The following is a 13,671-nucleotide window of genomic DNA, read 5'->3' as shown; positions in this document are numbered from 1 at the left end:
AAACGACTGTAAATATTAGACGGTAGTAAAAATTGTCAGTCTATGCTCAGCCATGCACATAAGAGGGATATTCTGGTAACAAGAAATGTGTTCCCTTCGTGGAAAAGTACTTACCCTAAGGCCTTATTCACACAAACGTGTCAGTTTTGCGCGCGCAAAAGTTCAGTGTGATATGTGTATATGGTGCGTGACAGCGTGATTTTCGCGCAGCCCGCATCATTATGACACTCCCGTTTTATGTGAAGACACAGTAAAGAAGGAGGGGATTTTATGTTTCCCTTCTCTTCTTTACCAGCTGTAGCGCGAATCACGCGCGTCACCCAGAAGTGCTTCCGTGTGCCGTGCGCGATTTGCACACACCCATTGACTTCAATGAGTGCATGCTGCGCGACACACGTGCAAGTATAGGACATGTCGTGACTTTTACGCAGCGCACATACGCTGACAGTCACTGACAGTCTGAACGGCCCCATTTATAGGTCCATGCGACGCACATGAAAATCACGCGCGTATCACGGACGTATAACACATTTGTGTGAATAAGGCCTAATAGGGAGCTCCCAATAACCACTGGTAGCACACAATAACACCCCATGCACAAGACTGAACTATGGTTCCATACAAGTGTAAAGTTGTACATATCCATACTACGGCACCATAAGTCTGTGTGCCAGCAGCGTACCTTCATAAGCCTCCGATCCAGAAATGTTCTCTCTCGGATTCAGACAGAATAACAGAAAAAAACAAAATGTTCCATGGGATATTGTAATATTGTGTCAAATTGAGGCCCCATATTAGGGACTATGTTTGTCACAGTACAGGCTCCGTTTACATGAGGCCAAATTGTAAGGATAATGATAGTTGGATTGGGGAGAATTTGGCTAGATCAGATAAAGATCAGACCGATTCCCTCCTCTTTCAGATTGATGCCCATACAGTTAATTATCTGGATGAAGGTTCAAGCTTTGCGTTTACATTCTGGAAAACGCTGCTAGGATTGGATAAATAATGAACGGTCTCATGACCCATAGCGTAGACCCCTCCGATGACCACTTAGACATTACTTTGGTATCTATCATGATGACTGGATTTAAAGAGTTTTAATGTAGACCAGATATTCCAATCATTATGACAATCTATATATATTACATATACAACAATTATTGCTAGAATCCAACATTCATGGCCAGATCGTAGCAAAAAAACCCCATTCTAAGACATTGATAAGTTAAAAGAATAATGGGAATTTCTAGATAAAATAGATTGCTAAGATATGTGAAAGATTCCTTGATAAGAAAGACGGGTTATGACATTTTAAAACACTGATTTATAAGAAAGGAAGGACAACAGATTACTGAGACATGAATGAGAGCGATTACCTGATAAGAAAAGATATCTCTTATTTATAGACATTCAGAATATAGATGCATTGATTGGCATAACAAAATGTAGCAGAGCTGGGTTGGCACATCATACTATCTTGTTCCAGAGAGTTATCATGATGATGAGCAAACATTGCAACCCCAAAGAGTTAAATGATAAATTTGTCTCGGCTACATCTCTATGCACTGCTGTTTCACACCAGTTAATTTCTTTCCTTAACTAAGAAAAAAGTGGCCCTGCAGGTCCGAAGTCACTTTGTTATACCTTGCTCTTGTTAGTCAGAGAGAGAATGTCACTGGTGACTACTATTCTCCATCCGTGATAATCTTCCAGACACAACTAAAGCAGCTTTCCAGTGTGAGGACCCCAACAAACATACGTGCCTTCTATAGAATCCGGATCATTATGATTCTGACATGGGGTTAACGTGAGTTCATGTTTACTATTGAACACTATTTTATAGTTTACATACAGAATTTATCTACATAAAAGATAAAAGTACTTTTTATCTTGTACTTGTTCTGAGTTACAGTCTGTGCTATATCCTAGAGCTGCATTTAAAATTCTGTGGGCTTCAGAGCTGAAATCTCCCAACATTTGTTGATTCAATGTTAGTGAAAGCCTTACTCTGGTGGTTTGCATTCTGGCAAGCACAGTTTACCCCGTGCACCGTTTTTTGGAGCGCTTTGGGGTCTACGGTCAGAATCCCTATTGTACCCAATTGTCCAGCAGAAGATGTGCAGCACTTCCTGTTTGGTGCCAAAAATGGCTGCTTGCTCCCTACATGCTACAATATCCTTGCACCTGACAAGACTGTCTCCGAAACTGTCTCCAAAACCAGGGGATTAGCTATAGTAGGTGCAGAAGTAGCAGTCACAGCCCGGTCCTGGTGCCTGAGGGGGACTACTGCTATATGAAAAAATACCAGTATTATAAATGGCCCATCATTTTGCATTGGAGCCCGGGAGCTTCAAGTTTGTTCTGTCAAAACGTTCTCATACAAGCAGTGCTGTTCGTCTTCTTTTTATTATTGTGAATATTCCCTTTACTGTAGGTGTGGACTATATAGCGACAAGTTGCAAGAAAATTGTGAGTAAATTGCATCTTATCACATTGACAAATAAAGTTGCAAGCAGTGTTTTTAGCCGTTTTTCGGTGTGTAAACGCCTGAAAAAAACAGAAGCTGAACGCCTCCAAACATCTGCCCATTGATTTGGGAAAAAGGCATTTTGTTCCGACGCTCTGTAAAAAGAAGCGCATGTCACTTTTTAAGCCGTTTTTGGAGCCGTTTTTCATTGTGCCAATAGAAAAACAGCTTCAAAAGCGGCTGCAAAAAATGCCTAAAAATCGTTAGATCCTTTATAAACGGCTGAAAATCAGAGGCTGTTTTCCCTTGAAAACAGCTCCTTATATTACAGCTGTTTTTACCTTAGCGTCTGAACATAGCCTTACTATCACAACATTTTTGAGACACACACTTTATAATAAGTACTTTTCAACCATGATTATTCTATGATTCAAGCAAACCAGTACCCACAGCCTAAAGATTTGACTGTAGGTTTGCTTTAAGAAAATTGTGCCATGTAACATACTCAGCTCTGCTGCATCTGTAGGCAAATAGGAATACTCAAGCATGTGATATATTATAGTATATGGAGCTACACAGGTATTATGAGGCAGCGAAGATGATCCAAGGAGCATGCTCAGTAAAGTACGTTAGCATTTTATACCGTACTAAAAAGAGGGCAAGTAAGAGTCAAAAGACACTGTAATAAAAATGCAGCTGTTTTCTAGCTATTTTGATAAAAGTTTAAAGCCTTAAGGCATCAAATCGCTGCTGCTAATGTCACCATGGAAACCTTTAATATGATAGAGAATGAAAATAGCCAAGAAAAAAAAAACATTTTTCCCGTGTTGCTCTCACTGGCAGACTTCTGAAATGCGGAAAAAAACAAAATTAGCCTTCCATTTACTTGCTTACATATCTTTGCCGGATGTTTAAAACACATAAAAGAAAGACGCAGCAAATGCAACTTCCAGAAGATATTTATTTTTTTAATACGAATAACGAGAAGCTGAAGCTCAGGAAGAACTCCCAGAATGTGTATTGAATAATGTATTGTGGCTGAGTAAGATGTACTTCTGTAATATTGCTCTCCCTTATTTTGTCTTTCATCTCCATTCCTTGGTTTTTCTCCCTCGTCTCCTCATCTTTTTTTTATTACTTTATCTTCCCTCGTTCGCATTACTTCTTTAATCTTGTATCCTGTCTGCCGCCACATCAAACTCTATGCAACCTCCTGGCTGGTGTATGTGTGGAAGTAACTACTGCACCCCAGGGAGTGCCCCTTCCTGTCCCTCCTCCGTCACTCGGCTACCTCTAGAGAGAAACAATAGCCCTCCTGGCACAAAGGTGAAAAGAATATAACGCATCCATTCCTGCCTACCATCTCTCCATGGCACTGAGGTGCTATAGCAACAGGTGTGGTAGAATTGATGGTACCAGATGCTCACCATGCCCACTGCTCAGCTGGCACCATATTAGTTTTAGTGGATGCTCCAATAAGACGGTACCTGCCATAAAGCTTATGGAGCAGAAAAACAGCACATTGTCTGCCTGTTTATTGCTAGAATTATAATGGATCTCGGGCACATAGTCTGCACGGGTATCTGAATGCCAGCTTGGACGGATTCAAGACTTCTGGTTCTGCATGATTTGACGTTTGGCTACCACAAACCTGTGTGCGGTGTTCTGTGACCTAAACATCAGTATGCGGGAGGCTGTGACCTCCCCCTCCCCATCAGCATGGCACGAATGCCCCTCAGTAACGCATATGCCCCTTTCTATACTGTGTGCTGACAATGCTATCTGTGACCACTGGCATATGACAACTCAGTGATGGATAACACTCATGTTCACGTTGTGAGGCGTATCTCTCTGTGTGCACTGATCTATGATAATGTTACTGTGTGCTGGTCTGGGATGTGAGCTCCCTGTGTGCACTGATCTGATTACCCGCTCCCTCTGCGCACCGCTCACGGCATGTACTCATTTACAGCTGTAGGCTCGCTGTGGGCAGCATTACTTTGTGACTATTAGTTTGCTGTGAATATTCAGACTAGAAGATTTGTTTGTACGCAGATCTGTGATTATAGAGCTCTTTATGTACCAATGTGTCAGTACCACTTGTTCAGCGAGTGATTGGTGGCTACGGGCACTTTATATAATCACCGCTTCTAGCAATTGTGCAAGATTGAAAATTATTCCATATTAAACATATATATTATACAGATGCAGCGGAGCTTAGATTATCAGATGTAGCAGGGCTGAGTTTGCAATTTGACACAACATATTGAGCTATCATGATGTGTGAGCTGTATTTTTTTTTAAATTTTTATTTTGATTGTCTATCAATGTAACAAATAAAATACACATACAAATTTCTGTTTTATTTTTTATTTTTTGCTCTACTCCGACTAACCATCCCGTCCCACAGACTACATGATCTGTAGTTTTACAGAGGGCTACAGGTATGCCAAGGTAATTAGAGAATTATGCAGCTGCCTTGTGAACAGTGGTACATAATTACATAGAGTGCTATATAGGATTGCATATAATGGATCTATATAGATGTAGTTGTGCTGAGTTTGTCAGATGTACTAAAAATGAGTTTAGCAATTTAGCGCAACTCATTTTGCTTTCATATTGTGTTGTGTGCAATTTCTCATAGGGCTGCAGGAAAACCTGCTAGATTATTTTACTCTTCTGTTATATGTAATTTTGCATAGGACTGCAGGTAACCCTGCTAGATTATTTTACTCAGAAAGTTATATGATTTCCTTACAATATACATGCTATATAATCACCATACAATAACACCAAATCAACATTAGATTATTAGATATTTTTTCAGCAGGCTGAATTTGTTAGATGTAGCAGAAGGGAGTTCATGAGTTGTAGTAGAGGTGAGTTTGTTAGATGTAGCAAAATTCAGTTTGTTGGATGTAGGTTTTGTCATTTGGCATAAATCCTCAATCTATCACGTAGGCTTATCTGCTGTTTTGAATAGGATTGTAAGTAAATTTACTAAATTATTCTTACACAGTTATCCCGATATACACATTAAATCTTGATACTAAAGGTTTAAATGTCAAATTTAGCTCTGCTTTGTCTGTACGTATAGGTTAAATCATCACATAGCATGTTTAATGGTGAATTTCATCTCCTGTTTTTATCACCTTTATGTTTGCAAAGATCCGTGCGTATCAGTTCCATGTGTGCACTGATGTGTGAGAATCATTACCCTGTGTAAGCGCTGATCTGTGAACAAGACACACTTTAATCTGCATATGTTTACCTATATCATATCTACGAGTGTACAAATCAGTGTATATAAAAGTCTACTGTACCATAAACTGATTATTATTATTACTATTATTATTAATAATTATAAATATATTTATACATTTCTTAGTTTCATATCTGTCAGGTAAAACTTGGTAACAATTAATACAACCATCATTGCAACCTTCTACACGGTGGTCACCCAAATTCCCAGACTACTGCATGCCAAATTTGCCTACATATACAATAATACATTCATGAATTTAGCAAAGTTGGGTGAGAAGATTTACTAGAGAAGTAATGGCAGAATGAGAGATTATTAAGAAACAGCTGAGGAGAAAACTCCCTGGATTGTATAATCTTTATATGTTTGGCGATGAATAATAAACTCCCTATGTAAACTCTTGCTGTCACTTGCTTTCACTTTTATGTAATCAGCAATTTCTGGATGAAACCTCCATGTGTATGGGACTATCATCTCCACACTGATCAGTGAATATTAGCTCTATGTATACAATGAACAGTGGCTGTCAACTGGCAATAGACATAAAATAAATAGAAAACTACTAGATTGGATGATTTAAAATAAAACCTGTCCAATTTCTATTACCTCAGGTGGCAAAAATCAGGAGACTGCCCCAATAGACATGAAATTGTCTCTGAGATTGTCAATGACTATGGCCAGCTTCAGCAATGACCTGTGACTATCTCCTCCCTGTGTGCAATGACCCGTGACTATCCCCTCCCTGTTTGCGCTGATCTCTGACTATCCCCTCCCTATGTGCAATGATCTGTAACTATCTCCTCCTTGTGTGCACTGATCTGTGTCTATTTCCTCCCTGTGTGCACTGATCTGTGACTATCTCCTCCTTGTGTGCACTGATCTATGAGTATCTCCTCCTTGTGTGCACTGATCTGTGACTATCTCCTCCTTGTGTGCACTGATCTGTGACTATCTCCTCCTTGTGTGCACTGATCTGTGACTATCTCCTCCTTGTGTGCACTGATCTGTGACTATCTCCTCCTTGTGCGCACTGATCTGTGACTATCTCCTCCTTGTGCGCACTGATCTGTGACTATCCCCTCCCTGTGTGCACTGATCTGTGACTATCTCCTCCCTGTGTGCACTGATCTGTGACTATCTCCTCCCTGTGTGCGCTGATCTGTGACTATCTCCTCCTTGTGTGCACTGATCTGTGTCTATCTCCTCCCTGTGTGCACTGATCTGTGACTATCTCCTCCCTGTGTGCACTGATCTGTGTCTATCTCCTCCTTGTGTGCAATGAAGTGTGTCTATCTCCTCCTTGTGTGTAATGATCTGTGAATATCTCCTCCCTGTGTGCACTGATCTGTGACTATTCCCTCCCTGTGTGCACTGATCTGTGACTATGCCATCCCAATGTGCGATGATCTGTGAATATCTTCTCCCTGTGTGTACTGATCTGTGAATATCTCCTCCCTCTGTGCACTGATCTGTGACTATTCCCTCCCTCTGTGCACTGATCTGTGATGATTCCCTTCCTATGTGCAATGATCTGTGACTACGCCATCCCGATGTGCGATAATCTGTGACTATCTCCTCGTGTCTACTGATCTGTGAATATCTCCTCCCTCTGTGCACTGATCTGTGACTATCACCTCCCTGTATGCACTGATCTGTGACTATCATCTCATTGTGTGCGCTGATCTGTGACTATCATCTCCTTGTGTGCGCTGATCTGTGACTATCATCTCCTTGTGTGCGCTGATCTGTGACTATCCCCTCCCTGTATGCACTGATCAGTGACTATCTCCTCCTTGTGTGCAATGATCTGTGACTATCTCCTCTCTGTGTGCACTGATCTGTGACTATCCCCAACTTATGTGCACTGATCTTTGACTATCACCTCCTTGGATGCACTGATCTGTGACTATCACCTCCTTGGATGCACTGATCTGTGACTATCTCCTCCCTTTGGGCAATGACCTGTGACTATCTCCTCCCTGTGTGCACTGATCTGTGACTATCTCCTCTTTGTGTGCGCTGATCTGTGACTATTACCTCCCTGTGTGAACTGACCTGTGACTATCTCCTCCCTGTGTGCACTGATCTGTGACTATCTCCTCCCTGTGTGCACTGATCTGTGTCTATCTCCTCCCTGTGTGCACTGATCTGTGTCTATCTCCTCCCTGTGTGCACTGATCTGTGACTATCTCCTCCCTGTGTGCACTGATCTGTGACTATCACCTCCCTGTGTGCAATGATCTGGGACTATCTCCTCCCTGTGTGCACTGATCTGTGTCTATCTCCTCCCTGTGTGCAATGATCTGGGACTATCTCCTCCCTGTGTGCACTGATCTGTGACTATCTCCTCTCAGTGTGCACTGATCTGTGACCATTCCCTTCTTATATGCACTGATCTGTGTCTAACTCCTCCTTGTGTGCACTGATCTGTGACTATCACCTCCCTCTGTGCACTGATCTGTGACTATCACCTCCCTGTGTGCACTGATCTGTGTCTATCTCCTCCCTGTGTGCACTGATCTGTGACTATCTCCTCCTTGTGTGCACTGATCTGTGTCTATCTCCTCCCTGTGTGCACTGATCTGTGACTATCTCCTCCCTGTGTGCACTGATCTGTGACTATCTCCTCCCTGTGTGCACTGATCTGTGACTATCACCTCCCTGTGTGCACTGATCTGTGACTATCACCTCCCTGTGTGCACTGATCTGTGACTATCTGCTCCTTGTGCTCACCAATCTGTGACTATCACCTCCTTGGATGCACTGATCTGTGACTATCTTCACCATTTGTGCGCTGATCTGGGCAAATTAGCAACATATGTGCAATGATCCGTGATTATCAGCTCCTTATATACATTAACATTTGGTCCCAATACTTTGTGTGCACCGAGCTGTCAAAGTGTCTGTACTGCTCTGTTAATTGCAGTTCCTGTCCTTGTCATTGCCAGTTCTCTAATTTCAGTCTTTCATTGTATACGGCTCCTGTGCCCTATCCCCCATCTCTGCAGCTGCAAATCCTCCATGCGTACAATTCTGTAAATACTCTGTTCTTGCACACACAGCTCTACTTTCATGCACTCTGTGATCCGCTTCTTATCAGAATGCAACGCGTGATTCACCATTCCAAATCTAGAATATTTCCGACAGGTTGATCCCTGTGAGTGCTGCTTAGTGATTTCTGACTTCCGTTGTTCCTTGCTCTATGCAGTAACATTACTGACGCCTGTCTATGTTGCTACAATCTTGTCAGCGAACCATTTTTCCCTTGACCCCCTGCTATATGCACATGGTTAAGCAGCTTTCTTTTCATGTGTATTTTGCTCAAGAAGAATAGTATATAAAAGTGCAATATTGTATATATATTGTGGGGAAAGATCTATGCGTCCATGGAGATGGTACTGTACATAGCCACATGTTCAATGTTGGGAAAGGCCCTAAAGAAAAAGGTACCTAATAGTAAAAATTAAAATGTACCCCCTCACTCTTGTTGCAAATAACCCCTGCCTCCCACTGATGAAGTATGCATGGCAGTGCCCTGTAGCCCTCTATAGCTGCATTCACAATGCTGCAGCCTATAGAGCTGAAATCTCAAAATATTCTTTGCTGGCACAATGTCTACACAGAGCTTGTCCTTGTGATTTGCATTCTGTAGAGTGTATTTCAGGAAATGTGCAGTAATCTGAAATATTATCTCTCTTACTGCATTATAGGAGCTCAGCGAAGCTGTTAAATATATGTCTGTCAACAGGGTAGTTGACTGCTTCCAATGACAATCAGCAGAATTGTGAATGCAGCTCTGAAGTTTATTACCAGCTGTAAAACAGGATGTCTATAAGTACTGCAATGTATTACAAAGTTTCTCAACTTTTATGAAGATTATGTATACTATAAAATAGTTTTCAAAGAACATACGATTGAAGACAGTTTTGCTGCCTCAGGAGACTGGTGTTAAAATAATATTTCTGATGGAATGCAGATCAGATTCTGAAAAATCACTTGCATTGCATTTCACTTTTCAAGCCGATGCCTGAATGTCTGCCTTATTCAGAGATCTAGATGGGGATCAATAATACAGTTTAATAGCTGATCTTTTCATATATTATCTAGTTTGCATTTGGGAAATGGAAAGTTTAGCTCCTAAGAACTGGCAAGGGAAGACGGTGAAGGGAAGGTAGGGTGGGCCGGTCGCTGAGGCAAACGTGGGACGCCAACACCTCACCTGCACAGGAGCTTGGCAGATGAGATTTCGGTGACGCTGGTTGCCTTAGCAACTTATACGCACTGTCTCCCCTGCAGTTTCTCCTGCCATCAGTTCTAAACTTCAGGAGGAGAGCCGGCGTGCTTTGTAAGTGGAGCTACACTTTGGCAATAACTGAAAACAAATTCACTCAAAAGGGTTGTTCTCTTTGGACAATCGCTAGTTGTTAGAAGGGTCTTTAGAAAATAAACCGCTCACAAAATCGATAAACTGTAATCTGTGGGAAAACCTGGCTATAAATTTAACATAGTTATGCAGCGCCACCACAGGGGAAATTAAGAATTACATAGTGCCCATTTAAATCGATGTATTGTCTCTGTAATACAGAACAGGACAGGTCCTCCAGAGAGAGAGAGAGAGACGCTCTTTGTAACCGCTCTCCACTCTGGCCATGAGAGGAGGATCCTAAATAGGGGACCACTCTAATAACTCAGAATTCTCTAATATGATATATGAAAATGTGAAATCCCCTCAAAAGACAAGGGCGCACCCCTTCCATCTGGAGAAAAAAAGGTTCAATCTCCAGAGGCAACAAGCCCTCTCTACCTTAAGAACGGAGAACCTGTGGAATAGCCGGGAGTTGGTCACAGCAGGAACAGTAAATAGCTTCATAAAAGGCTTAAACAATTTCTTAGAAGAAAATAACATCAGCACCTATGTACAGAATTCACATTTTGAATGTTGATCCCGTCTAATAGCCAGACTGGTTCATGCCACATCCGCTCCTATCCCTTTGTTGTACTTGATGGACATCTTTTTTGAACCGTAATATGTAAGTTTGTAACTAAAATGGTTTTGAAATTGGACTTTAAGATGCATTTAGTAATGACAAATTAACTTATCAGATACAAGCGGTAATGTTAAGGGTATGTGCACACGCTAGCTTCCTTTTATGTCTGAAAAGACAGACTGTTTTCAGGAGAAAACAGCTGCGTCGTTTCAGACGTAAAAGCTCCTCCTCGCATTATGCGAGGTGTCTTTGACGCCCGTAATCTTGAGCTGCTCTTCATTGACTTCAATGAAGAACGGCTCAAATTACGTTGCAAAGAAGTGTCCCGCACTTCTTTGCCGAGGCAGTCAATTTACGCGTCGTCGTTTGACAGCCGTCAAATGACGAAGCGTAAATGACAGGTCGTCGGCACAATACGTCGGCAAACCCATTCAAAGGAATGGGCAGATGTTTGCCGACGTATTGGAGCCCTATTTTCAGACGTAAAACGAGGCATAATACGCATCGTTTACGTCTGAAAATAAGTCGTGTGAACCCAGCCTTATTGCTAACAATGCTTCATCATTATTAATGGGCAAAAACTATTTGTTACAACCATTATTGGAAAATGTATCACTCAACATGTTTTTTACTGGCCACTACTTTTTTGGCCAGATAATTTGATGTTTGGTTATACGTGAGTGAAATGCCAGAGTTTCGACATCAGGGAATGTCCTATTACTGAGCTGTATTTGGCACTTATAAGACAATGGAAATGCTGCGTCTGCCCGGTGGAACACCAACAAATTGATTCTTAGAATTTCACTCATCTCCAAGTGTGGATTCATACAGATTTGGCCGCAGCAAATCCGTCCCAAAATTCACATGTTTTATGTCAGCTGTAATTCGCAATTAAATCAAAATCCTCATGTAAAACATGCAGATTTTGCGGTGGATTTACTATGGTCAAATATATGCCATGTGTGAATTCGTCCTAATTGTCAGTATGGTCCTCACTGTGATCCAACTGTGGTCGATTTCTAATCTATAGATCTCCCGGCTATTGCTGTACATTGAAAGCTCCAGTCATCATCAAGGACTCTTCCCACACACCAGAATAGATGATCAGCATATAATATATAATATACTTGATGCTATTAAGCCTCTGTATTTGTTCTAATATAAATTCTCTGTGCTGTTCAGTTATAATTAAAAGGATAATCCCCATCATTTATTTGTTGTATAGTCTGATCCACTATTTTATAAGATGATTTGTAGATAGGATTTTATCGAAAATGTCATAGCAAAATTGTAATGGGCCTCCCTGGTCGCAAAACACAAATGAACCATCATACCCGCCACTAAGGAATGCTACACAAATAAATTTCTTGTGTCCCGCTGTCCTTAGAAGGGTCCCATCGTATATTCTGCTGGGCACCAGCATTTATATACAATAGTTCTTTAGCAGCACTGTACACAAACTTTGACATTTTTTTATATTAGGATTTTTTTTAGACAAAACTAGGATTGGGTCCCAAAATGAGTAGAGGTACAATACTTTTTTCGATATACTTCTCCTCCCTTCAGGACCAACTCCGGGTTTTGGCAAGAAAATGTTAAAACTGAACCATATGAACCCAGCAATATCCACTTTTACACATCATTTTACAGTTTGCATGTAGAATTAACATAAAAAGTTGAGCAACTTTCCCAATATATTGGAAATATGCATTTATGTTTCTGCCGGCTTTGGAGCGGAAATCTCCCAGCATTCCTTGACAGCTCAATCTCTACACATAGTTTGCTCTAGTGATTTGCCTTCTATGAAGAGTAGTATTTATTTTAGTCAATGTACAGGGTAGTGTCTGATGACAAGCCTGTTGACTGTTTCCAATGACAACCAGCAGAATTGTGAATACAGCTCTGCACTGTAACATAGGCCGTCTCTCAAGATGAGCACAAAATGACTCATCTTTTATGTAGATAATATCAATATATAAGATGGACTTTTACTTCAGGACAATTTTATAGGAAGTTAGTTAACCAGAGAATCTGGAGAAAACCCATGCAAGCATGGGAAGAACATACAAACTCCATGCAGACATGTTCCTTTGTCAGATGGCAGGACATTAATGCTGCTAAGCCTCCATGCTACTCATTGTGCCCTATATTGAAATTCAGTGGCCAAGTTTAGATCTACGGAACTGTGGCAGCAGGGTGTGAATTTATTTTATTATTCATGTCCATATAGCAGTATATGTGTGTGTAGGGATTTCTATATCCACTTTCTATGTACTAATGGCTAGGTAAATAAACATTGCCTCTGCTTGCAGCCATACTATCCATTCAACATTTTGTACAGAATATTTCAAAGTTGCGGGCAATTAGTTCTTAGTTTAATTTCTTAATATAACAGATACCCTCCTTTATAAGAAAAGACAAAATAAACATGTTTAGGTCTAGTTCACATTAATTTAAATGTCCTACATTTGACGAATTGGCCAGGAAAAGCTCCCACAGTATACGTTGAACTTAGGCATCCGTCACCATAGATTGTAATGGCATATGTATGTTAAACTGATACGTCATGATGAACTTGGAGTCATGAGGGTTCAAGATGTGTCCATTAAACGGATACTATTATAGTCTATGGGTGACGGTTAACACTATTAAACATCCATTTAACGTATCCTTGACTTACAGACTATAATGGTATCCGTTTAATGGATACTTAATGAAAACCTATTAAAAATCCCATGTCGTATACATTAAATGTATGCCTGTGACATATGCCTTACAGAGGCATACGTCATTTATAGGCCCCTATGTTGAAAAAAGATGTATATCGTGCAGTATGTATTTTTTTTACGGGATCCTGTTGTATGGAATAGCGTAGTTTGCTATGCTATTCCATTCCTAAAAAAAAACAAAAAATGGTATACTAACTCTTTTGGCCTCCGTCGGACTGCTGG

At 40.9% G+C, this 13,671-nt stretch overlaps 1 protein-coding gene and 1 long non-coding RNA gene across 2 annotated transcripts in view; one reads left to right on the top strand and one right to left on the bottom strand.

Moving 5' to 3' along the window:
- LOC142657109 (uncharacterized) overlaps positions 1 to 13,671 on the top strand; it is a 361,195-nt gene that overhangs the window by 233,661 nt on the left and 113,863 nt on the right. The gene's annotated exons all lie outside the window — the stretch shown is intronic.
- BRINP2 (BMP/retinoic acid inducible neural specific 2) overlaps positions 1 to 13,671 on the bottom strand; it is a 202,182-nt gene that overhangs the window by 175,490 nt on the left and 13,021 nt on the right. The gene's annotated exons all lie outside the window — the stretch shown is intronic.

This window comes from Rhinoderma darwinii, chromosome 7, assembly GCF_050947455.1.
Source record: "Rhinoderma darwinii isolate aRhiDar2 chromosome 7, aRhiDar2.hap1, whole genome shotgun sequence".
Classification (NCBI taxonomy): domain Eukaryota; kingdom Metazoa; phylum Chordata; class Amphibia; order Anura; family Rhinodermatidae; genus Rhinoderma; species Rhinoderma darwinii.
This window is presented reverse-complemented; position numbering and strand designations above follow the sequence as displayed.